Source organism: Neovison vison, chromosome 7 (assembly GCF_020171115.1).
Source record: "Neovison vison isolate M4711 chromosome 7, ASM_NN_V1, whole genome shotgun sequence".
NCBI classification, from domain to species: Eukaryota; Metazoa; Chordata; class Mammalia; order Carnivora; family Mustelidae; genus Neogale; species Neogale vison.
The window spans coordinates 100,705,645-100,730,112 of record NC_058097.1 but is presented as its reverse complement, the minus strand read 5'-3'; the positions used below and the strand labels follow the sequence as shown (position 1 = coordinate 100,730,112).

Below are 24,468 nucleotides of genomic sequence, written 5' to 3'. Positions count from 1 at the left end.
CTTGTCCAGGAGTCACTGATGAACGGAGCTCCCGGGGGGGGGGGGCGTTCTGCCTCCAAACCTTTAGCAGGACTGGATTTTGACCCGAATTATCTGGATCCTTGTTACTGGCCGCGACCCCACCTAACATCGCCCTCTGTGTTACATAATCGTTGCTGATTCTAAAATTACCACAGACTTAGAGGTTAATATGTTACTTATTTTAGTTTCTGGGGCATGAGAGTCTGAAAGCAGCTCAGCAGGGTTCATGCGCACAGTCCCAAGGCCCTGGTTGGCGGCGTGCCCACCTGGGGCAGGAGTGCGGGGACTCTACTCCCAAACTCGGGCTGTACTCACTTGATTCCTTCCTGCCTCGTTCCCACCATCCTACGGCAACTTACTGATGAGCTCTGGCCTGTTTGCAACCTCAGCAATTCTCTGTCTCCCCGAAGCCAGAGGCACTCCATCCTTCCTCTAGGGGAAGGCGTTCTTCCAGATCCCGGAACCTGCTGACCAGAGGCAGGGGTCCCTAAAGCATCTGCTGCACCGCCCCCCCGGGAGCCCTCATTTACTGACCCCAGGGCTGGTCTTGTCCTGCTGTGGGGTCCAAATCCATCTCCCTGCCTGGATAGCCCAGTGTCGCTGAGTTCCTCCCTGTTGCGGGGCTCTCCAAGGACCCATCCTCAAACCTCACTGGCTCGACTCCGCTATGTCTGACCTCAGCTTTGTGCCCCTCTGGATGTGCTTGGCCCCGGGCTGCATCTCGTCAGTGCCTGCATCTGGAACCATTTCTTACTCTAAGAAATTGGTTGTGCTTAAACGGATCACAAGACTTACTGGCCCCTATTGGGAGACGCTTCTGTGCAAGAGGCTCTCACGGATAAGGTGGACAATAACCCAGGTGTGGCGGGGTGACAGGTCTTCTGCAGGTCAAGCAGGTAGAGGACAGTGAGGTGGGGAACATGAGCACCAGTGTGTGGTCAGACAATGGTGAGGACTGTCCCCTCTGCCACTCTCCAGCCGAAGCCCTTACTGCGCTGTCTCTAGACACACGGCACGGGCAGAGGTCAGAGGACACGGCCAACAAGAGGATGTGCCTGTGAGCCAGACAGCAAGTCGAAGCTGATGGAGATTTCAAGACGAAGATGTAAGAAGGGGGTGCTGTTGTCTGAACCAGGGTGGGTGGAAAAAGGGACGGAGAGTCCAGCGAGGCCACATACACTAAGGAATGATGGAATTGCTAGAGTCAGGTCCCTCCTATCTCCAGGAGCCTGGAGGAGGCCGGTCAGCATTGCTGAGCCAGAGTCTTGAAGTGCGCACAGGGTCATGTGCCCAGCACTTGGCCGCAGGCCCCGAGGGTGAGCAGAATCGATCTTGTCTTGGTGCCAAGGGTCCTGACCATCTGGGAAGGCTGAGGTCCACAGAATGAGGAAGGGCTGCGAGGTCGTGCGGCTATCTCGGGGAAGCACAAGCGCAGCGAACTTGCGTGGCTCTGAAAGCAATGACATTTATTAGTGCCTGATGGGGACAAAGTGAAACGAGCCTGCGAATGGTCTACTGATCTAGCATCAGGAAGCAAGATGTTGGGAGCCGAGTCCTGGTTGACCGTGTGCCCGTTGCTGACCCCGGGAAAGGCTGTCCTTCAGAGCCTCCGTTTCTGCGGCAGGTAGACAGCACTGTCCACTGCAGCTCCGGCCAGAACCAGCCAGTCCTGCACAAGGGATGCACCTTGTACAGAGCTGAGATGGAGAGTCCACATCCTCCTTATCCCTCAGCCAAATGAAGACATTCAGGAGCCCGGACACGTAAGAGAACCATTTTTGGAAGCGTTTTCCTTGCCAACATCTCCCCAAGACTGTGCACACTTTGCCCTTCTCACCTCCCGTTGTTCGAGGTGGAAAACACCGACGCTACAGTCTCTCCGTCCCATCTGCCCCCCAAACCCCGCCCGCCATGGCAGGGTGTGAGGTTGGGGTTAGCCGCCTCCCACCTTCACGGGTCTCAGCCAGTCGTGGGATTCCTCGCTCCTTCCCACAGCGCCTGACTCCGTGCAGCCCAGGAACGAGGGCAGCTTGACCAGAGGGGAGCGGCACCCTATTTGGTGGACAGAGACAACATACTGAAGAGAGGTAAAGGCTGTAGCTTCCAGGCCCTGGTGGACATCCAGCCTGAAGGCTACAGGATCATTCTGACTGCGGAGCCGAACCGCAGAGAGGACGCCCTTGGGGACGGTCCTCAGATGTTTCCCTTTAGTCCGCGAGCCACTGGGCCCATCCATACCCAGATCATCCCTGGAGGCTGTGGTCAGATTTCCTTCCTTCCCTCTGATTTGTTGTGTCATGTTAGTCACCGTACAGTACATCATCCGTGTTTGAGGTCGTGTTCCATGATTCACCGTCTGTGCGGAACACCCAGGGCTCCGTGCAGTCCGCGCCCTGCGGACACCCACCACCGGGTTTCTGCCGTGTGGCCGCCTGTGCTGCTGCTGTCGGGGTGGCCTGATCAGGGAGCTGCTTTTCCAGCCCTGCCCCCTCTCCGCTCCCCGTTCCATGCTGCAGCTTTTCCACCGGGGCTCGCTCTGAAACGGCAGATGAAAGGTGATGCACGTTACATTGTTGTTTTCAAAATCAAATACTGGTTACATCTGGGTGTGAAACGAGGCTCAGGGACACGCTCATGAGTGCACAGCACAGATGGGCAGACTTGTGGGGGTTGGCAGCCATGCTCCCCTCCAGGAAAGACAGCAGAGGGTTGGGAGGGAAACACTTTTCAGTGAGTAATGTTTCCCCTCTTTGGACTTCGGGCTGTTCGTGTGGACTCCACCTCAAGAATCTCACATAAAATATTTGAAGGAGAAATTTAAATAGTACCTATTTTTGCACAAGAAAATGCTCTTGGTTACATTGGTGGTCGTAATAAGGATTTCTGACTCTGCTCGGGCTCCCGACAGGACGGCGCTGCTGTGTCCTGGCATTAGATGAGGCAGAGCACATCTCCTTCGGCCGATGACGTGAGCCTGGAAGCATGTTTGTTCCAGGCCGTGGGGTCTTAGGAGCCGGGGAGGAACGTAGCAACAACCCTTTCCATCTGTGCAGTATCCCCCCGGGGTGGCTGTTCCATCCCCTGGGTCTTGAACGGGGACAGCCTAGAGTAGAAATCCCACCAGGGCCCGTGATGGGCTTTCAGTCTTACCCAGAGAGACTGGGGAGCCGGGTGTTCCCGCGGCGCGGCCCAGGATGAGCGACACACGGGTCGGAGGACCCAGTCCCTTGCATTCTCCCCCCTGCAGCCTCTCCGCGCACCCCCACCTAGTCCCAGAACTTCACAGATGTCCCCCACCTCCCACAGCTTCATGTCCCGTGTGCTGCGCTCCATGACCCTCCATCTAACGGCCCAACGACACCTTCCCTTGGTCACCTCAAAGGAATCGCTAAATTAGGAAAATGAGCTGGTTCTTCCTCACTCTTACCATGTCCCCCCAAACTGCTCCTCTCCCAGGCCCCCTTGACGACCCTAGATCCTCGGCTACTGCAGCTGCTCAGGCCAGAAACCCAATCATCGTTCTCGTTCCAAACCCCGTCCTTGCCCTCCGGACCAGCCTGCTGCTGAGTCCGAATGACGCTAAGATGACACCTTAAGTCCACGGTGTGTCCCAATCTCCGTCACCTATGAGCATCCTTTGACCTGTCCTCCAAGGCCCAATACCACTTCCCTCCAGTTCTCTCCAGCTAAAGAGCTCATTTTACCTATGCCCTGGATCGTGTCGCTTTTCTGCTTAGAAACTCCTCCAACGGGGCGCCTGGGTGGCTCAATGGGTTAAGCCTCTGCCTTCGGCTCAGGTCGTAATCTCAGGATCCTGGGATGGAGCCCCATATGGGGCTCTCTGCTCAGCAGGGAGCCTGCTTCCTCCTCTCTCTCTGCCTGTCTCTCTGCCTACTTGTGATCTCAGTCTGTCAAATAATTAAATAAAAAAAAATCTTAAAAAAAAAAAACAAACTCCTCCAGCAAACCCATGATGCCCTTAAAATAAGACCCGGCTCGTTAATACACAGGACACAGCGGAGTCCTCCGACCTGCTCATGCCACACTCTCCCCCGACACACAATCAGGCACCACTTTCTCAGATCCTGGAACACACCAAGATTTTCCGCCTCTTAGCCTGGACATTATTCTGCATTTCCTCCTCCCAGAGGGAGGACCCTCCTCCCACCCACCCCACCAGCTGACGGAAGATGCTCTTCTCCCCTTGCACTACTGCCCCAGGAAGGGGGTTCTTGAGCAGCCGGACTTCAGCGGGCAGCTCCCCCCGCCCCAGCACCACTCTCCCTGTCACTGTGCCATTTCTTTAATAACATCCTCATAATTATCTATCGGTTTGTGTTGGTTGTGCTTGATTTCTTACTCCCACCAGACGGAACTCGAAGAGGTTGGGCTCCGTGAGTCTCTGTCACTGCCTGACTCCTCATCCTTGCCACTGTGTCCGTCATCTGAGTGAATCGGTAGGAGAGGGAGCAAGTTCCTGGTGGCCCCCGGTGGGGTGGGAGGTGCATGACTCCGTGGCCACAAGCCTGTCCCAGGTTGGCAGGTGCTCACAGTCTGTGACTACTTGGCCACTACCACCGAGAAAACGGGAAGCAGAGAACATTCTACTGACGAGCGAGGAGGATAGGAGCAACTGAGCTTCTAGGGCAGTGAAGAGGCACCACTGAGAGAACATTTGGATTAAAAAAAAAAAAAGGTGGCTGGATTTCAGACTAGTTTTGTTTCATGTAAGTGAGAACACACACTGCACGATTTGCTTCTTAAACCCAAATATTCTCGAACTCTGTTTCCCGACTTTGTCCAGACCCAGTCCTACAGGACTACTGTTGACCAAGCTCGTTCTTCCTCAGATGTGTAAGGAATGTGTAAAGATCTGGAGGTGGAAAGAACGTCCTGTGGGTGAAGGGACAGAGAACGGGGGAGGGCGTACGACCGCCCCTGGCACCGTCACGGAAAATGTCCTCCTTCCGCACCACTGACAGAACTTCAGGGAAGGGCTCAACCCACACTATGGCCATTGTATTAAAAGTGAATTATTCTAGGAAGAAGGAATGGGTCAAAATTAAAAATCTTTATTAAATACCAAATAAAACACCCACGGAGATACATTCTTTGACTGGTGCCCGCCATTGCCTCCAACTTCCATTCAGCGTGATCCAACAGCAAATAAAGGGGCCCAGATCAAAGCTCCAGGACCACGAACATGTCTACAGAGCTCAAGCTCTTTGGCCACTATACAGAGGGGGAAACTCATCATTTGGACTTATAATTAATTAGGCAAATAATTATTATATTCATTTGAATCAATCTCCTTTTCTCATCTAACAGTACAACCAGCTGTTACTCTTCAGTGTGCGTGTTATCGTCCTGGCATTGGGGTCAATGGAAAACTGTAATGGTCCTCTGAAGAAATAGAAAGATCCTGGAAATACAGATGAGGGAAATAATGAGAGATCTTCGAGTGAATCCATTCTGCACCACACATAACTCAGAACAAGAGCGAGCTAGTGCAGGATGGCACTGATCAGTGGCCGCACACGTGTGCCTCTGTGCTATGTGTTTACATGATTTGTGGCATCTCTCCTTCCCAGAAGAATGGGAGAGGTCACTAATGAGAACAAAGTGAAAGTTAGGGAGAGTTTGTGGTTTCCCCAAGGTAACACCTCTAAGGAAAGATGGAGAAAGAACTTCATCTCCTCAGATTTCAACGCCAGAGCTCTTAAAACATTAGATTATGCAGTCTCCAAAGTAATAAAACTCTATGGTATTTTAAATACTCCCGCTTTTTCTGCATCAATTGAGAGGACCATGTGGTTCTTCTCTCTTCTCTTATTAATTTGTTCTATCACATTGATTGATTTGTGAATGTTGAACCATCCTTGTAGCCCAGGGATGAATCCCACATGGTCATGGTGGATAATCTTTTTAATTGTGCTGTTGGATCCTGTTTGCTAGGATCTTGTTTAGAATCTTAGCATCCATATTCATCAGTGATATTGGTCTGAAATTCTCCTTTCTGGTAAGGTCTTTGCCTGGTTTGGGGATCAGGGTAATGCTGGCTTCATAGAAAGAGTCTGGAAGTTTCCCTTCTGCTTCAATTTTCTGAAACAGCTTCAGGAGAATAGGTGTTATTTCTTCTTTGAAATTTTGGTAGAATTCCCCAGGGAATCCATCAGGTCCTGGGCTCTTGTTTTTTGGGAGGTTTTTGATCACTGCTTCAATCTCATTACTAGATATCGGTCTATTTAGGTTGTCAATTTCTTCCTGGTTCAATTTTGGGAGTTTATGGTTTTCCAGGAATGCATCCATTTCATCTAGGTTGCTTAGCTTATTGGCATATAACTGTTGTTAATAACTTCTGATGATTGTTTCTACTTCCTTGGTGTTAGCTGTGATCTCTCCCTTTTCATTCATAATTTTATTTATTTGGGCTTTCTCTTTTTTCTTTTGGATTAGTGTGGCCAATAGCTTATCAATCTTATTGATTCTTTCAAAAAAACCAGCTTCTAGTTTCATTGATACATTCTACTGTATCTCTGGTTTCTACATCAGTGATCTCTGCTCTAATCTTGATTATTTCCCTTCTTATGTGTGGAGTTGGTTTAATTTGTTGTTGATTCTCCAGTTCTTTAAGGTGTAGAGACAGCTGGTGTATTCTGGATTTTTCTATTTTTTTGAGGGAGGCTTGGATGGCTACGTATTTCTCCCTTAGGACTGCCTTTGCTGTATCCCATAGGTTTTGGACCGAAGTGTCTTCATTCTCATTGATTTCCATGAATTGTTTCAGTTCTTCTTTGATCTCCTGGTTGATCCAAGCATTCTTAAGCAAGGTGGTCTTTAGCTTCCAGGTGTTTGAGTTCCTTCAGAACTTTTCCTTGTGATTGAGCTCCAGTTTCAAAGCACTGTGATCTGAGAATATGCAGGGAATAATCTCAGTCTTTTGGTACCGGTTGAGTCCTGATTTGTGACCCAGTACGTGGTCTATTCTGGAGAAGGTTCCATGTACACTTGAGAAGAATGAGTATTCTGTTGTTTAGGGTGGAATGTTCTGTATATATCTATGAGGTCCATCTGGTCCAATGTGTCATGCAATGCTCTTTGTTTCTTTATTGATTTTCTGCTTAGATGATCCAGCATCTGTTCCTGATTAAAATGCTTCAAAGTATAGGGATAGAGGGAACATTCCTGAACTTCATAAAATCTATCTATGAAAGACCCACAGCAAATATCATCCTCAATGGGAAAAAGCTTGCAGCCTTCCCGTTGGGATCAGGAACACGACAAGGATGCCCACTCTCACCACTCTTGTTCAACGTAGTATTAGAAGTCCTAGCAACAGCAATCAGACTACAAAGAGAAATAAAAGGTATCCAAATTGGCAATGAAGAAGTCAAACTCTCTCTCTTCGCAGATGACATGATTCTTTATATGGAAAACCCAAAAGACTCCACCCCCAAACTACTAGAACTCATACAGCAATTCAGTAACATGGCAGGATACAAAGTCAATGTGCAGAAATCAGTGGCTTTCTTATACACTAACAATGAAAATACAGAAAGGGAAATTAGAGAATCGATTCCATTCACTATAGCACCAAGAACCGTAAGATACCTGGGAATAAACCTAACCAAAGAGGTAAAGAATCTGTACTCGAGGAACTACAGAACACTCATGAAAGAAACTGAAGAAGACACAAAAAGATAGAAGACCATTCCATGCTCTTGGATCAGAAGAATAAACATTGTTAAAATGTCTATACTGCCTAGAGCAATCTATACTTTTAAGGCCATTCCCATCAAAATTCCACCGGTATTTTTCAAAGACCTGGAGCAAATAATCCAGAAATTTGTATGGAATCAGAAGAGACCCGAATCGCTAAGGAAATGTTGAAAAACAAAAATAAAACTGGCGGCATCACATTACCTGATTTCAAGCTTTACTACAAAGCTGTGATCACCAAGACAGCATGGTACTGGCATAAAAACAGACACATAGACCAGTGGAACAGAGGAGAGAGCCCAGATTTGGACCCTCAACTCTATGGTCAATTAATCTTCGACAAAACAGGAAAAAATATACAGTGGAAAAAAGACGGTCTCTTCAATAAATGGTGCTGAGAAAACTGGGCAGCTATATGCAGAAGAATGAAACTCGACCATTCTCTTACACTGTACACAAAGATAAACTCAAAATGGATAAAAGACCTCTCAACATGAGACAGGAATCCATCAGAATCCTAGAGGAGAACATAGGCAGTAACCTCTTTGATATCGGCCACAGCAACTTCTTTCAAGATACGTCTCCAAAGGCAAAGGAAACAAAAGTGAAGATGAACTTGGACTTCACCAAGATCAAAGCTTCTGCACAGCAAAGGAAACAGTCTACAAAACAAAGAGGCAACCCATGGAATGGGAGAAGATATTTGCAAATGACAGTACAGACAAAAGGTTGATATCCAGGATCTATAATGAACTCCTCAAACTCAACACACACGAAACAGACAATCATATCAAAAAAATGGGCAGAGGATATGAACAGACACTTCTCCAATCGAGACATACAAATGGCTATCAGACACATGAAAAAATGTTCATCATCACTAGCCATCTGGGAGATTCAAATTAAAACCACATTGAGATACCATCTTACACCGGTTAGAATGGCCAAAATTAGCAAGACAGGAAACAACATGTGTTGGAGAGGATGTGGAGAAAGGGGAACCCTCTTACACTGTAGGTGGGAATGCAAGTTGGTGCAGCCACTTTGGAGAACAGTGTGGAGATTCCTCAAGAAATTAAAAATAGAGCTTCCCTATGACCCTGCAATTGCACTCCTGGGTATTTACCCCAAAGATACAGATGTCGTGAAAAGAAGGGCCATCTGTACCCCAATGTTTATAGCAGCAATGGCCAAGGCCGCCAAACTGTGGAAAAAACCAAGATACCCTTCAACAGACAGATGGATAAGGAAGATGTGGTCCATATACACTATGGAGTATTATGCCTCCATCAGAAAGGATGAATACCCAACTTTTGTAGCAGCATGGACGGGACTGGAGGAGATTATACTGAGTGAAGTAAGTCAAGCAGAGAGAGTCAATTATCATATGGTTTCACTTACTTGTGGAGCATAACAAATAGCATGGAGGACAAGGGCAGTTAGAGAGGAGAAGGGAGTTGAGGGAAATTGGAGAGGGAGGTGAACCATGAGAGACTATGGACTGAAAAACAATCTGAGGGTTTTGAAGGGGCAGGGGGTGGGAGGTTGGGGGGACCAGGTGGTGGGTATTGGAGAGGGCACGGACTGCACAGAGCACTGGATGTGGTGCAAAAATAATGAATACTGTTACGCTGAAAATATTTTTAAAAAATGCTAAAAAAAAAAAAAAAAGAAAAATGTAATGCTGGGAATTACACATGCTGGGAATTATAGCAACCTGATTCAGCCTGTTCAAAAGCTCCTATGAATTCTGTATCTTTCAAAATAAATTTGCATTTCATTAATTTCAAAATAAATAAATAAATAAATAAAAATTTAAAAAACAATTAAAGTATAACAAAAATACTCCCGCTTACTCCACTAGGTCCTAAAGTGCAGCATGGGGGCCAGTTGGATCCAAGAGAATCAGGCCAACCGTACAAAGCCCCGGAGGCCCACTGGCCACTCCATACGCACCAAAGTCAAGTTGTCTTAGTGATACGATCATGAGCCTCATGTGTTAGGATCCTCAGACCCTCCCATCTCCCTGCAAATTCTCTTAGAACGAGCACAGCTGTTACCTTCTCATCTGCCCGTTACCAGGGATCAAATTTTGTCTATCTCAAGGACATGGGAAGACTATTATTTTTATTAGCAAATGAATTATTTAATGTAGGCAATGCGTGACTGCCACAGAAATCCAGGCAGGCCTGGATGGGATGGGAGAGAGCAGGCAAGCGGATGAGAAAGGAGGACACCTGCTGTCCGTAAGTTCAGCTCACACCTGGTTGCATGTTTATAGCAACGTAGTGACCTGAGTCACGTGGTGTGAGAAAGCACCCTTTGGCAGTATGGGCAGGTATGAAGCAGAGACTTGGAAATTATTCAGGAAAAACAAAATTTAAACTCCAATTACAGAAATTAGAAAGTTAAAATGTTCAGAAGTTTAGGGTATAAGATTGAGTGATTTGAAAACCGTTCGGATTCTCCACGTGATTTTGATTTCATAAAATGCCCCCGAGCATCCCCATTGGCAACGAAAGGAGTGCCTCCTTACCAAAGTGCTGAAATATGGCGTCAACCTCCGCAACCCTGGGAAAGTCATCCGCTGTCAGTCTGGGGAAGCCTTGCTCCATGGACTGGCTGTTTTCATCAAATCTGTACCGAGTGAAGGAAACACAGCTCCATGTCACGCACGCCGTAGTGTTACTGCCCGAGTGTGGGATCCCAGATCCCTCTCAAGTCAGGGGAAACAAGTGTCAAACATTTTTAGGACTACAAAAATTTATCACTTTCCTGGACGATAAGCTTAGCACAGAAACCGTTTTCTCCAGGGACCAGAGTATCAGGCTGTGCCACGGGGGTTCTCTCTACACATGTCTGAGGTCAAGTTTCCAAGCCTCGACCCAGAGGCCTGATGCCTTCCTGCCAGAAATGCATGAGGACCACAAGCACAAGACATGGGAAGTGAGTTCGTCATTTGGCTGAAAAGCTCCTGGTTTGCTCTCGCACCTGCCCTGTGGACCCTGTCTCTACAGCCTGACACATCTGCACTTCCCATGGGGGCCTGGTGTCTGGACCACAGCAGGTGGCCTCTCCTTATGTCTTCTGGGGTCTGGATCTATGACCCAGTACCCAGCCGTTCTGAGAACTCTTTATTATATGGGAGAAGCCGAATAACGGTAAGTTGTCTTCTTCACAATCAGAAGGTTGGAAGTTAGAGCAGGGTAGAGGGTGGGAGTGGGGAGTTCCTTCAGGAAAGAGAGTAATTTCCCTAACAAGGTTTCATACAAAGCCATTCCATCCAAGTCTTACCGCCAGCATTTGTCCCCTACAAAGAAGTACGTTTTCTTCTTTTCCTTATTAGAAAAGGCTGCTCATCAATTTTCCCCACAGTTGCAGGAAAACCCAGGGTGCGGATGCCTTTCGGATAACCTGCTTGTACCTCCGTTCCTCTCATGGCCCAGAACTGACTTCCTATTGAAAAAGGAAAGCCAAGAAATTTTAGTGAAGACTTGTGGTTTTAGAAAAGGTTTTAGTACATTCTTGTGCAAAACCGGAAGCCTTGGTTTTAATTCCAACCACTAACCCAAAGCCCAGGCGATAGCCAGTATTTCACCAATATTCCCCGAGTGAGCGAGTGAGTCAATGAGCCGTTAACTCTGGTCCCTGCCCTTTCTGGGTCATATGTTTATTATCTGTAAATACGAAAGTTTATTACAGTTTATAATTATGGTGACTGGTCCTGGTCACTGGTGACTTCTTAACCTAAGTGTCTAACGTGAAGCTGTTCGTGTGTCTGTGTCACTAGGTCGGTTGCTTACTGGACACTTTCCCTGGGATCTCGTGGTCACAGGTCCGGACTGCGCTTCTTCTGACACCTTAGGAAGCCACCCGGAGTTCAGTGACTTGGGCAGTGGGACCCCTCAGCACTGCCCCCTCAGCATCTCTGCTTCTCCTCCTCACACCTCCCCTCCAGGCCAACCCCGAACCCCCGCCTCACGTCCCGCCGGGCTGACATGTCTGAAATGCCCGTCGCGGTGCGGCTCTCCTGCCTCACCCGGGTGAGGCCGATCCTGTCCGCCCGGCTCCCACGCGGTCTCCCCCGCGGGCAGACGGCGCCTTCTGCCCTAAGACCTTTCCTACCCTCTACATGCTCAGCTCCGGACCACACAGCAAAGTTCTCCTTCAACACGCATCCTCAACGGCACCTCCTCCTCCACTCCACCTCCTGGGTGTGCGGCCGGGCTGGACCCTCCACCCCGCTCTGCCCGCGTGTCACACTCCCAGCTTCATCTCGGCCGCCTTCTCTAGAACAGGAGCCTCGCTCGGGCTCGCCGCCCGCCGCCCGCCAACGAGCACAGTGCCCGGCTCGTCGCAAGACCACATAAGCGTCGGGTGAACTAACGGCCGAGCGCCGCGCTTCAGAGCTACACAACCCTTTGCGACATCCGGCACAGCGACACAACGTTTCGCTGACTCCTCATAACAGTGAGATTGTCAGAAATACCTAACTTTGAAAAATCCCCACACAGGTTGAGGTTTAACCATCTTCCTCAAAACTTCAGAGTCAAGGGAAAAAATTAAAAATGGAATTTGAAAAAAAACCATGAAAAATGAACAAAATTATAAACACTACATATCAAACCCTGTAGGAATGAAGCAAAAGCTGAGAAAGGGGTATTTGTAGGTGTATAAGTTTACACCAGAAAAGAAGAAAGGGCTACAAGTTAAGGACCAAGCTTAAGGTGTAAAACACAATGGAATAAGTTCAAAGACAGCACAGAAGGGGCAACAATGCTGCAGACAGAAACAACTTAAATAGACCATCAAAACACAACAGAGAGGATTAGCAAAGCTGAACATTCATTCTCTGAGAGGATGAATAAAATCATTACACATCCTGTTGTCCCAGAGACGGGTAAAGAGAGAAGCATGAAGATTCAGGATTAGGAAGGACAAAGGGAGCAAAACTTCAGCAATAATGAAGATAAGAAAATAACACTCAGAAAGTTCCTTACCAGTTGACTTGAAAACACACCAAGTTAATACATTTTTAGAAAAATATGCCAGCAAAACTGATTCAAGAAGTAACAGCAGCTCAAAGAGGAGATTAACTGTGGGACAAGTGGAAACAGCAGTTTACAAATCTGATACAGGAGCAGAGAGGCCCTGTCTGTCCCATTAGCTACTGAACCCATCCTTGCGCTGACACTGCATTATTTCATCCGCCCAAGCGCTACGATGCAGGACATTCCTCCTCATCTTCTTCTCCAGGAGCATCCTGCCTATTCTTTTTTATTTTTTTAAGACTTTATTTATTTATTTGACAGAGAGAGAGAGAACAGAAGTAGGCAGAGAGGCAGGCAAAGGGAGAGGGAGAAGCAGGCTCCTCGCTGAGCAGAGAGCCTGATGCGGGGCTCGATCCTAGGACCCAGGACCCAAAGGCAGCTGCTTAATTGACTGAGCTACCCAGGACCCCATCCTGCCTATTCTTGGCCTTTGCTCTTCCATACAAGTTATGGAACTAATTTGTCAAGTTCTGTGAAAAATATTTTGGCATTTGAAAAAAAAATATTTTGGCATTTGAATGGAAAATTCCTTATGTATCCAGATGTGTCTATCATTTGTGTCTATCATTTCTATATTACATTACTATTATTATACTATACTACTATATTACATTATTATTGTTACATTTCTGTATTAGTTATTATTATTTTTCCATTCATGAACATGAAATAGCATCTATTACTTAGGTCTCATTAGATATTTTATTTTTTTAAATTTTTAAAAAAAGATTTTATTTATTTGACAGAGAGAGACAGTGAGAGAGCAAACATGAGCAGGAAGAGTGGGACTGGGAGCAGGCTTCCTGCTGAGCAGGGAGCCTGATGCGGGGCTCGATCCCAGGACCCTGGGATCATGACCTGAGCTGAAGGAAGACGCTTAACCCACTGAGCCATCCAGACACCCTCTCACTGGATATTTAAAATAGAACTTATAGTGTTCTTTGTACACATCCTATTTAAGCATCAACATTAGGCCTTACAGTAATAAACTAAATAAAATAAATTTAATTTAATAGAGAAAATTCATGTCTTGGTTAAATTGTTGTAATGGAAGTTACTTCATCAAATTAAAATTCTTGCACAGCACTTACCTTTAAACACAAAAAGGGTATCTTTGCTTGTAACTTCATATGCAGCATCCAAGCCTGAGGGTAGAGAGGGCCAAAATGTAGAAATCAAATGAAATTCAGTTCAAGGCTCCAGTCAGATCTGTGCCAGAAATATCTGGAACACACAGAAATTAATTACAATTGTTTTTCTCCTTTAGATATGTATATAAAGGAACATATTCTCGCTCTTTCAAACAATGGCAACTCAGAAGTTGGTATGGGACCATCTTCCTTCCTGTGGTCCCAGAGTAATGAAATTCATGACCATGTAATTATTACACTTTAGCAGTGTTCAAAGGGAAGGAAAAATTCCTCCTGACCTTCAAGATCTTCCAGCTGGACAAAGAAGTAAATTTACATGACACAAATTAATGGGAGAAAAAAAACCCCAGAGTTTATTATGTGCACACAGAGTCCCGTTACGAGACTGAGACCTGAAGACATGACCCGGGCGGGCAGCTGTTACACTTCCGAGGCAGAGAGCGCACGGAGCTGTGAGGCACTGGCAGGACAAAGGAAACATAACTCTGGGAGCTTCGGTTGCTAGGGAATTGTAAACAGACTTGGGCTGGCAGAGCCCAGTAGTAACAGATCGCAAGGGCTGTGGACACGGCCTTCTTGCTCTAAATGCCCCATCTCCAGTGATGAGGACGTGTCTTTACCTCCTGGCACAGGGAGGGCAGGGCGCCCTACACCTGAACGTTCACCCCCTGCTTTCAGGGAGAGAGAGGACGGTCTCGGTGTCCCTCCTGCCCAGGCTGGCTCCTGAGTGACTTTCATTTAAAATATTCGAGATGCCCAAGTGACACATTTTGGGGTGGCTGTCACTTGGCCCCAAAGCATTCTAAAAGTCCATCCATGATAGATATATTATGCACTCATTAACATTTTTGAAAAAAGTAGCAGGAAAAATACACCTATTTATGTTTGTATGGGAATAGAGTGTTTTTGTAAAGGGAGAAAGGGTGGGTCGAGGTGGTCCCCCATACGGGGAGAACAAGGCTCTGCAGAGGTCAGATGTGGGAGAGAGATTTTTCTTTTCACTCTGTCTTTTGGTGCTATTTGAATATTGTGCCAGAAACACTTTTTCTGAAATTAATTTAAGTAGTAGCATTTGTCAGCAAAGGTAAAGATACACTTCTACTTCTCAAGATGCACCTGTGCCTTCTGAAACAGGAAGGGGCTGATGGGATTTAAATGTAGCAATTACTCATTCACTAATTCAACTCACTTACCACGTGGGCCAGGCCTGTTCCAGGCCCTGAGGCCCCAAAAGTGAACTGCACACATAAGACCCCATGCCTTCATCCAGCATACGTTCTAGGGACCCAGAATCATCCTTAACACAATCCGCATTATTCTAAGGAGATGATAAAATGCAGCAAGAGCCAGATCTGAATGGATCTGTTAAATGTAGAGGAGATATTCTCTCAAAATGTTTCTGTTAAGTCTCCATTCTCCCTTCTAAACATTGAATGTCAGAAGAAGGAGAGGGAAGTGGAATCTTCTGGTCTGACCTGTCCTTAAAGAAGAGGATTTCTCTCCTCAGGGTGCTGACTGCATCGAAGGACAAAGCAGAGTCGCACGTGGCTAGGGTCTCCGGTCCTGAAGGCACAGATTCCGTGGGCACCACGGGATCACCTGGGGAGCCAGAGGGTGATCCTGAAGGGAACAGATGTGGGGAGGCAAACAGAAGGACTGTGACACTGTAGTCCACGTGAGTGCTTTCCCAGCGCTCTCAGGGGCTTGAGAGGAACTGCAAACGCGTCGTGCCGTGTTTTCAAGCTCTCCCGAGGACCGCCATTGGAACATTTTCCTAAAAACATCAGGAAGGAGTAGGCACTGTTTCCAGCCTCGCTCACTGTACAGGGACTGGACGCCATCCACGTCATCTTGAGAAAGGCGGAAGCGGGCCAGGTCCGTGTGTGCGCTGTAGACTGGGTACATCAGAGCGCGGGGGTTGGCCCAGTGAAAGAGACCCAGGGAGTGGCCAAGTTCATGAGCAGCGACCAGGAGTAAGTTGGTTCCTATGTGAAGAACCGTAAATGTTCAGACCTCACAGCTGTTAGTTCTATAAACACACATGTAAGAACACATGCCAGTCATCCGGCCTACCCTCAGAACACCGGGCATCTCCTTATTTGTGGATGGGTCTGCTGACGGGCGTAGGCCCTACTTAATCATTCTTCAAGGTTGACTTGAAGTCAAGATAATGAGAGCTACTTACCATATTCCTCCTCCCAGGTCTCTCTTTGATCAGGAAAAGCTGGTCACTTCACCTATAGTGACAATGATAAACAGTTTCCAAAAGATATCTTTTTTGGAGGTACCAAGACTACCATGTCATCATGTGTGAATCTTCATTGTCTCTACAAATACAAAGTCGGTTATTGTTCAGATTTAGTAACATGTGCCAGAGGTAACCTCGTTTGAAATTAATCACAGAGGATTTATGTTATTCCTCAAACTCTTATGCAACAAAAACTGGTCATTTCCTGTGGGGATTTAACCAGAGTTGTTCTTCCTCCTTTTCAAAATAATCCAATAATTTTTGATGGTTAAAACCCTTTCCAGGAGTAGGTGCCAAAAGGATAGACACAATCTTTAGATTAAAACAGAAATATGTCCAATAACAGTTTTCTGCAGCCCAAGGGCAGCTGAATTCAGTTTTTCTTTATATGATAAACATTTTTATTGAAATTAATAGTAGAATTAATTTAACGAAACCTCCAAGTAATTATGCAGAACAGAATAGTTGTTTGAATAAAACAAGAACATTTCTTGCAGCACAAGTTTTTTACTCTCAGTAAAGATGCTCTTTGCATTTGCATTAAAAATTCAAACAATCTTGAAAATACCAATTTTCTCAACAGTGTGTTTGTAAACTTCAGGCACCACTTGAAAAAAAAAATAACTAAAATGTAGTTAGCTTTAGTCATTGTGTTTAAACCTAGTAAAAGCTTCCAGAATTAACTTAGGAAGAAAAAAAAAGCTCCTAAGCTAGAGATAGTTACAGGTTTACTTAAATAGAGGACTTAACAATTTCCTTTATTTTCCGACATTTTCGCTGATATTTTAAGAGAAAGAGTCCAATGGAAAGACAAGAAGAAACCCAAGGGCACGTTAGGTTGTAAGTGATTCAATGCAATCCATTCTACCTTTATCATTTCCAGTTAAAACCATCAAAAGCATTCTGAAAATGCCCATTCTAAAACCTCCTGGGGACCCTAAGTTGTGGAAGTGAGATGGAATGGTGCCTCCAGGTTTGCGCTTGCTGGGAGGAAGAAGGAAACACAGACCTAATTCCACATCGTGGTCATTAGTATGTTACCTTTACTGCTCATTCTGAATGATCCAGGTATTCCTGGACAGTGGTAGACACTACTCCTGCAGCCGTCCCGAGAGGTAGGTGACCCACCTGACCGATTCTCCACCCAGAGTTCATCGTCGTCAAGTGAGCGTCTCTTATGGAGACTTACTCTTATGCCAGGGCCGGGCCGGTAGGCATGCGCCAAAACATGTCCCGACCCATCAAAAGGGCTAAAGTCTCCATGATCTAACAGAGAAAGTGTGTTTATTGGAAGGATAGGTAATTCGGATCTCTTTGGAGCACCCTCCCCCAATAGCAACTAGATAAATGGATGCATTTCACGGTTTTTGTGGGTTTTTTTCCTTTGTTTTACTTCTAACTGCGAAGATCTTTATGTCAGCCTCTCCGCATCAGCCCTGGAGAGGGTCAGTGGGGTCACCTCCTGCCAGAGGAGCAGGAGGTGCTGCCAACAGCATCTCTTGGCAAATCCAGTGTAGAAGTCATAATCCTTTAAGAGGAAAATTGAAAAAGTTATTTTCTCCTGTGACAGTCATTAGTAAAATCTGGGTAGTGTGTGAAAACCTCTTTCTCCCATTACCTGTAGGTAAGGTGGGTTTTCCTCCACTTGGGCATGCCAGGAAGGTGGTGAAGTCGCCGACGTCGGGAACGCCACACCTGGGCTTATGCACCATCTCCAGAGTGTCTGCGTCCAGCTTCCCCATCACCTCCAACGTGAGGAACTTCTGCATTTCTCGGATTTTCTCAGTGAGGGGAACACCATCCCTTCTAAGAGATGGTTTCACATCTTTTGCAAGGCTGTAGTACTCTTCGAGGTATTGCTAATGGGGTAGTAAACAACAGAAACTCAACATAATAATATAAAAGATCAAATTGACCTTATTAACTAGTTCATGAGTTGTCAGCAGCCCATCTAAGACATGTAAAGGAGTTCCATCCAGCTATAGAACAGGAGAATTTTTTTTTAAAGATTTTATTTATGTATTTGCCAGAGAGAGAGCACAAACAGAGGAAATGACAGGCAGAGGGAGAGAAAGAAGCAGGCTCCCGCTGAGCAGAGAGCCCGACGTGGGACTCGATCCCAGGATGCTGGGACCATAGCCTGAGCTGAAGACAGAGGCTTAACCCTCTGAGCCACCCAGGCGCCCCCAGGAGGGGTTTTGAAAGGCAGAAAGGGGGTCGAAATTTATACTGTTAATATAGACCCTGTTCAAGACTGATGTAGGATAAATTCTTTTGCCTACACATGACAAGTAATGATATGAAAATTATTACCTACAATTATTTGAAAATCAAAATGAGTATGTCTGTCCTCCCTACTGCAACCAAAGAAATTCTAAAGCCAGAGACGGTTCATGCATTTTTCCTTTGCTCCCCTCATTTGGCCCCAAACAGCTGCTAGTGTCTTCTTACATGAGCTGGAGGGGTTCGCCGCCCTTCCTGCCCCTTGCTTCCCTTCTCCGTTCAAAGCTACCGACAACCCATCTCCAGCACTTGCCGGTTTCCCGGGGCTAACTCGTTCCAGCACAGGGACCACCAGTCCAAGCCTCCCCCGGGTTGCGGGACGAAGCTGGCACATTTGTTCCCGCCCCTGGGACGGGCTGTGGCTGCGGTGACCGCCCTCACCAAGTACCTTCACAAAGTCTGCGTCGGAGTCCTCCTTGCTCGCGGCTCCACTCAGTGGGTATGACGGGCAGACACAGCAGCACGGACAGTGAGATGCTCCACTCTCCTGTCCTTACTCAAGAGAACACCTGCTGTCAGCTTCCGTGTCGCCCCTCGGTGGCTGTCCTTTATAAGGGGCCGGGGCTTTCTCTGAACAGCATGATTCACACATGTGTTTTCTTCCTCATCTGAACATCAAGAACACTCACAAAAATGTAGCGTGAAGCCGTCCCCTTTTAAACATGGATGAAGAGAGGAGGACTGGTTTCCAAGAACTGGTGTCTGTGTTTGCACGGAGGAGCAAGGGCGGACTCTTCACCTCCGTGTGTGTACTGAGACACGGCCGGGCGGCCTGGCCGAATGGTGCCCGAGCAGACATTTCGAAAGCAGCCGTTTCCTTTTAAAAGACTGGATTTTAAACTCAAGTATAAGCAGGTTAGGAACGCGTGGATAGAACTTTGGTCGAACGGTGGGCGCTGTGCTCCAGAAGATCCTAGAAGAGAGGCTTGGTTTCTGGAGTTCCAGACCTCGGCCCTTTCTGATTTTCAGACGGATTCACCGTCCCTGGGGAAGGAGGGCACCGAGTGGAGGAAGCGGGTGCTGGAAAGGAGGCTCTGCTGAGGAAGGGAGCAGCCCACGGACCATCCCGTCCTGTCTGCTCCTTCCGAGTGGACGCCAGGCACTCCGGAGACGCAGGCTCGCTCACAGAGCCACCCCTCAGAGCTCATTACCTCGCAACCACTCAGGTCGCATATTAGGCTGAAAACCACATCCTACCTTCTTCTTTGCTGCTTCTTCTTCTTCGCTTAAAAAACATGTTTCCGTCCTCATCCTCATCGCCCCCAGCCCCAAGTGCCCAGGAGGGGATGGGTGGGGACTGGTCACGGAGAGTGATGTCCAGTGCTCGCCGCCACCACTCACCTCTGCACGGCCACCTCACTTTGCCTCTCCTTTCCTCAGCCCAGGGCGGTGTTTCTCGCATCCCAAGTCTGCAGTAACTTATTTCTGCAAAATCCGCTTACTAATACGGAGAACCTGAAGTCTCTGTAGAGTCGCGCCCCGATTTTCCCTCACTCCAGAGAATTAACTCCACCGTGCCTGAAGGTCGTGTCCCGTTGAAGCCACGGGACGGTCAGTCCCCGAGTGTGCATGGACAGTCCCTTGGCGGAAGCGGGCCGACGGCACGGGGTGGGCTTCCAGGGGAGGCGGCTCTCAGCCACAGGGTTAGCTCGGGCACGGCGGCGTGGGTGGCCCTCGGCCTGGGCGGGCAGCTGGACAGGGAGCGAGGCTCTCATTTTGGGGGGCCATGGTTTCGTGGTCTGTAAAAATGGGGTGGTCGGGGGCTCCTGGGCTCCCTGCTCGGCGGGGCGTCCGCGTCTCCCTCTGGCCCTCTCCCCTCTCACGCTCGCTCTCTCACCTAAATGAATAAATAAACAAAACTGGGGCGGACGCAGCCTCCCTCACGGGCCGTCCTGCGGGCCTCCGCTGGGGGCGGGGCTTCTCTTCGCGGCTCCCGGGTCTTCCCGGTGAAGCGTGTCGGCGGCGCGCGCGGGCAGTGCTCGCCCGCACCCAGCCAGCCCGGGACGCCGGTCTGCATCGGAGTCACCGCCTTGGCGGTGTCAGCCCGTCCCGCTGACGGCTCTCGCGGTGCGGGGACAACGCGGCGGGGATGACGCGGCGGAACCTGGCGCGGGAAGCGGCGCCATGGCTCTGACCGACATTAGGAGCGGCTCTCGCGGGAGCGAAGCGGCGCATGCGTGATCCACACGGACCCGGCGCGTGCGCGATCCACACGGACCCGGCGCGTGCGCTATCCACACCGACCCGGCGCAGGCAGTTCAGGACGGGGCGGGCGCGTCGGGCTGGCCCGGAGGGGCTCCAGCTCCTCACGTGGAGCACATTACAGGGCGCGCGCGGTCGGGCAAGTGTGAAATTGGTCCTTACAGAAAAGCTGAAATGTTTCTAGGTACAAACCCTGGGCACCAGGCCCTTGATGCTTAGAACAACCCAACGGGGTAGACTCGGAGCAGGAAAATGGCTTACTGATTCGAGGCCGGCGGCTGCCAGGTGGGAAAGGAGGACCCAGGGTGCTGACCATCGCGCGCACCTGCGGGCCTCCTCGGTGAAGTGTCTGCTTTCGGCCCAGGTCATGGTCTCAGGGTCGTGGGATCGAGCCCCGCGTCGGCTCCCTGCTCCGCGGGGAGCCTGCTTCTCCCTTTGCCGCCGTTCCCCCTGCTTGTGCCTGTCTCTCCCTCTCAAAGGAGCAAATAAAATCTTAAAAAGAAATAAAAAGATGAAAACCCAACTTTTGTAGCAACATGGACGGGACTGGAGGAGGTGATGCTGAGTGGAATAAGTCAAGCAGAGAGAGTCAATTATCATATGGTTTCACTTATTTGTGGAGCATAACAAATATCATGGAGGACAGGGGGTGTTAGAGAGGAGAAGGGAGTTGGGGTAAATTGGAAGGGGAGGTGAACCATGAGAGACTATGGACTCTGAAAAACAATCTGAGGGGTTTGAAGTGGTGGGGGGGGGGTTGGGGTACCAGGTGGTGGGTATTATAGAGGGCACAGCTTGCATGGAGCACTGGGTGTGGTGCAGAAACAATACTGTTATGCTGAAAATAAATAAATAAATAAATAGAATCCTAACCATTACTACTTACATTTTTACCCAAAGCCTCTTGGCTTGTGAACCTTGGCTCTCTCCCACGACTTTCTCTCACGTTTCTGGACACTTTCTGTTTGTTTTCCCTCATTCTGGAGACTGACGCCTGAAACTGCCTCCAGCTCACCCTCCAGCTTCCGCTCTCCTCTCAGCCCTCTCACTGTCCCGCTGATCCAGGCTCCTCCTCACAGATGGGAAACGAAGATTCGGAAAAGCCCGGGTCGTTTGCTTGAGACCTCGGAGACCTGCGCGGTGGAGCAGATCTCACACTCTCACGAGTTCGCTGGCCAGCACGTTCTCTTCAAGACATGGACTGGGTCTAGGAAAAAGGTCTATTTCCGTTTGTCGTGGTGTTAGAGGCTAAATTCTTCCCAAAGCCTCTAACTAGAAAATCTAGGTCTTTGCTTAACACCAGAACAAAGCACAAACCAGCGAACACTCTACTTTTCAGAGCGTCTGGGCCGTAGAGAGTTAGCGACATCCTCAACCGTTCCTCCTGCGTCACTGCGCGCCGAGATTCAGGGCGGGTTGTTTTGCTGCAGGGGAGCAACCGTGTCAGACTCCGTCGCCGGGATGCGTGCTATGCCTGGTGAGGTGACAGAAGTCGGCCATCACCTGCCGTGGTTCACTTGGTTTCTGCACAGGCCAGTGCCAAGCTGAATGGGGTCATGAAAGGGATCCCCATCCATCCCTGTGGCTTTTAAGTCTCCGAGGGTCTGACGGCTCATTGTAGTCCTTCAGAGGTGGTATGGTTTTTGTTGCTTTTAATTGACTTTCTTGACAGAGAATGTAGGGAGGAGCTTTTCCAGAAACTTCCAGTTGATCCTTCCTGCTCTAAGCCTCTAACTCCAGCAGTCAGCCAGCCAGGGGGAGAGTCTGACCAGAGAAATGGCCACAGGATGGTCCATGGGCCCACCGGACCCGGCATGAGCTGCAGTCAGAGCCTTACTTACCTCTAACTTTTATAAGACTTCTTTCTTTTTTTTTTTTTAAAGTTTTTATTAAAAATTTTTATTTAAATTCTAGTTAATTAACACACAGTGGAAAAGGAATTTCAGGTGAGGAGCTCCTAATGTCACTCTTGTCTTTTGACTTTCACAGTGTGTCTTTGGTGGATGCTCGACTGCCTTGAGCGAATGAATTTCTTTCCACCAAAGTCCCAGTGCGGTTGACCAGCCCACTCCCCACTTCCCACAGCCCCAACCCTCTCGTGCCATCTACGTGTCACGGCCAGCTGATGGCCCTTTGCTCCTCAGCCATCTCTACTTCTTCGTCATCAACGGCAGAGAAGAGTCTTGGTATCTGTGATGACGCAGTGATACCAAGGGTCCTCTCTACCCCACTCCCAGCAGAAGCAAGCTTAACCCGGCGTTCTTAGAAAGCGGAGCCTGAGGCATGAGAGCCAGAGAGAGGGCTGGACGGAGGGTTGCGGAAAGCAAAACAGGGAAAGGAGGGGAGACAACGCAAAGCTGGATTGCTGGCCAGGCAGAGACGAGAAACATCTTGCTTAGAGTGGGACCAGCTGAAGACACACTTGAACGGCGTCGTAACAACATCGCTCTGGGACAAGAGAGGGCGACGCATTTACTCCTCTGTGTCTCTCATGTTAGTAAGACAAGGGCTCCACCCACGGCCGGGCTTCTCCCTCACAGGCTGCCTCTGCGTGACTTCTGAGTGAGGTCAACAGCAGAGCTGGACCCGCAGCAGCAGAGGCGGCACCTGAGCCCTGGAGCGGGAAGCATGGGCCCAGGGAGGGCAGCCGGAAGGCGAGAAGCTGGCGTCAAAGCTGGAGAGAGCGGGTTCCTGCTGCTGTGGCTGGGAGGCCCAGAGGTCGGGGGGCGGATCGGTCGCGGTCATGTTCACGGATGTCTACGGCTCAGCAGGGACTCTGTTAGGTACAAAACCAGCAGACATGCCTGCGAAAGTGCAGCAGAACTTACGAAAACCCCCAAATGTAAGAAGTCAAAGTGCATCGCCTGTGAACGAAGCGCAGGTGCCGGACGCAGCAAGGTAGACGCAGGAGGATATAAACCTGATCTCGTTCCGTTCCAGAATAGGCAGGTTTCATCTCAGAGGTTCAAAGTCAGTGTGCCGGTTGCCTCTGGGGAACAGAACGGTAGAGAACGTGGCTGGCTGTGTCTCCAGCCCCCGTCAGCACCAGCACACGCACTCTCCTGCTACTCTGGGGGGCTGTGGAGGCAGCTTGCTGTTCCCACTTGTCCCGTTTCTTTGTCCAGTGGGAGCCGTATTGCCCGGGAGCTCTGCCTCTCCCCCAGACCGGACCTCAGCTGAGGATGGATCCACCCTGAGGTACAGACGCCTGGCCCCACGCCTCATGGTGGGGCCGACCATGATGCAGGCTTCGCTCCAGAGCCCTTGCTCATGAGATCGGAGCCATCTGAGACCACATTCTGTAGCTGCGGAATGCTCTAGAATGTTTTGCCAATCTTCTCCTGAGAACCCCGCCGCCCAGTGGCCCCACCAAGGTATTCCTGTTTCAGGCTCTGAATCCCATGGGCTGGGCAGAGAGTGTTGAGCGGGACCTCGAGGCGCCGCTGCACTCCTTCATCCTGGGGGAGAGTTACGTGGGCTGTTCACGTTGTCATAACTCAGTGACGGGACTCAGTGACTGACGTCTGCACATTTCTCTGTACTTATGTGACGTACACTTCAGTATCAAAATGTTCATTAGAAGAGGGGACACTCGGCCAAAGGAGAGGTGACACTTCTTTCCAAATTCTTGAGTCAAGAGCTGCTTGCCTCGGAACCGTGAGTACCTTAAAGTATTCGTATTAGGAAATTCCGCCCACACCATGAACACGCCCAACACCCACCCCATGGGCTGAGCTACTACTGGGGACCCCGCTGACATTAACATTCCCCCAGACAAGGCATGAAAACCTCC

General features: G+C 48.9%; 1 long non-coding RNA gene and 1 pseudogene across 2 annotated transcripts; both read right to left on the bottom strand.

The window, feature by feature from the left end:
• Positions 1 to 1,913: 1,913 nt before the first annotated feature.
• Positions 1,914 to 15,398, bottom strand: LOC122912252. Of its 2 annotated transcripts, XR_006385588.1 has the most exons (5): positions 15,136 to 15,398; positions 13,883 to 13,936; positions 11,035 to 11,196; positions 10,277 to 10,377; positions 1,914 to 2,557 (listed from the first exon to the last, which is right to left on the bottom strand). It is a non-coding gene; the product is annotated as an uncharacterized LOC122912252 (long non-coding RNA). The 2 variants fall into 2 exon arrangements; XR_006385587.1 differs by lacking the exon at positions 15,136 to 15,398 and having other exon boundaries at positions 13,883 to 14,007.
• A 2,150-nt stretch (positions 15,399 to 17,548) lies between these two features.
• LOC122913432 lies at positions 17,549 to 20,991 on the bottom strand (annotated as a pseudogene).
• Positions 20,992 to 24,468: the final 3,477 nt, after the last annotated feature.